Below are 1,746 nucleotides of genomic sequence, written 5' to 3' on the forward strand. Positions count from 1 at the left end.
GGAATCACTAAGTCCCGTTGGGCTACGCTGGGTTCTCTAGCACAGCAAAAATCAGAGATACTTATATAGGTCTATGAAGAGAGTAGTTTATATCCAATCATGCAATTGTAGTAACTGGTAAGTCCAGTACAGTTTAAGTCCCTGGGTTAGATGCTAAGCTGGAGGTTCTTCCTGACTGAACCTTTTGTTGCTGGGGTCGGCGGACCAGGAAAGATGAAGGCGAAGCAGGCCAACCACAGCCTTGTGGATGTCAGCAAATCAGGTCTGTGGCTAGCAAAGGCAAACAAATTCAAGGTCAGCATGTTCTGATAGCTCCCTAGGTTAGTAGGCAACATGAGGTGGCCTTAGCTCAAGAATCAGAGATTGGTCCAATAGATGCAAGATCCGGACCAGTAAGAAAAGTGAAGCTCTCTATAGCTCTCTACTTAACTATCAAGTAGGCCGCCCCCACCCCCACCTTGAGGAGATATCATCCTGGCTACGAGACCTACTTGGCTCACAGCAGATCCCATCATGGAGTTGCTTACATTATGTTAGGTCATATTATGGGGAAAGCCTCATTGTCCCAAACCACCGAGAATCCTGACATAGCCAAATTGGCACAAAACCTATCACACAAGCCAACACTCAAGAGGAGGGAAATGAAATGTTATACTTGAAAGGAGGGATATCAAAACATCTGCGGGAATATTTTTTAACCTCTACAGGGAGTAAAGGAAGGCCTTCAGATGAAGTGACATTTGAATAGTCTTGAAGCAAGCAGGCGAGCAAGGCGCTGTGCTATCAGGGTGACGCACTGCAGGCAAAGGGAACAGCAAATGCAGAGGAAGCCAGACTTACCAGAGAGAGAAAGAGGGAGTGTGACCACCATAAAATCCTAAAGCTGGTGGCCTTGGGAGAGAAAGGTGGAGCTAATGCAGGGCCTTGTAGGCAGTAGCAAGGATACTGAGTTTGAGGTTTGATGCTGAGCGCAATGGGGAGCCATTGGAGGATTTTGAGCCGAGGAGTGACCTAGCTATAAAAGGATCCCTCTGACTGCTGTGTGAATAGACTATGGGGCAAAGGTGAGTCTGATGTCAGATGAGGAGGAGCCCAGTGTCCTTCCAGAAGGAGGCATTTTCTGTGATTCAGGTGAGAGAGAATGTTCATTGGTTTTATTTGGTCCCTTCCTCAAGGGACATTATGAAGATGAAATATGGTAGCTCATTCAGGGGAACCTCTCCAGCCGCTCAGGGGGAGACAGATGTGGCAGCCTCCTTCCGGAAAGAGGACAAGCTCAGGAAAGTCGGGGTGTGGCGGGGTGAGGGGCTGTTCTGTTCTGTCTTGCAGGGTCGTTGTGAATCAGAATGAACTCCATGGCAGTGGAAACACATTTAGGTCCCTGGCACAGAGTGAGGGATTCATAGTGGTGCAGTGGGTTAAACATCGAACTATTAAACGGCAAACGGCAAAGTTTGGGGCTCCAATCTACTAGCTGCTTTGTGGGAGAAAGATGTGGCGATTTGCTCCTATAAAGATAGACAGTCTCGGAGACCCGGCAGGGCAGTTCTACTCTCTTCTATAGGGTTGCTGTGTGTCAGCGTTGACTTGGTGACATGGGGGCACAAAGTGGACACTCAGCATAACAGTGTCTCAACAGTGCAGTATCCTGAGGAGAACAACGAGTACCTTGGATAAACCTGTTGCAAAAGACCTCTTTAAAATGCTAAAAGCGACTTTCTCACTCACTCACTCACTCACTCACTC

The sequence above is a fragment of the Echinops telfairi genome, unplaced genomic scaffold, assembly GCF_000313985.2.
Source record: "Echinops telfairi isolate 266 unplaced genomic scaffold, ASM31398v2 ScPeMD7_7469;HRSCAF=8507_0, whole genome shotgun sequence".
In the NCBI taxonomy this organism is placed as follows: Eukaryota; Metazoa; Chordata; class Mammalia; order Afrosoricida; family Tenrecidae; genus Echinops; species Echinops telfairi.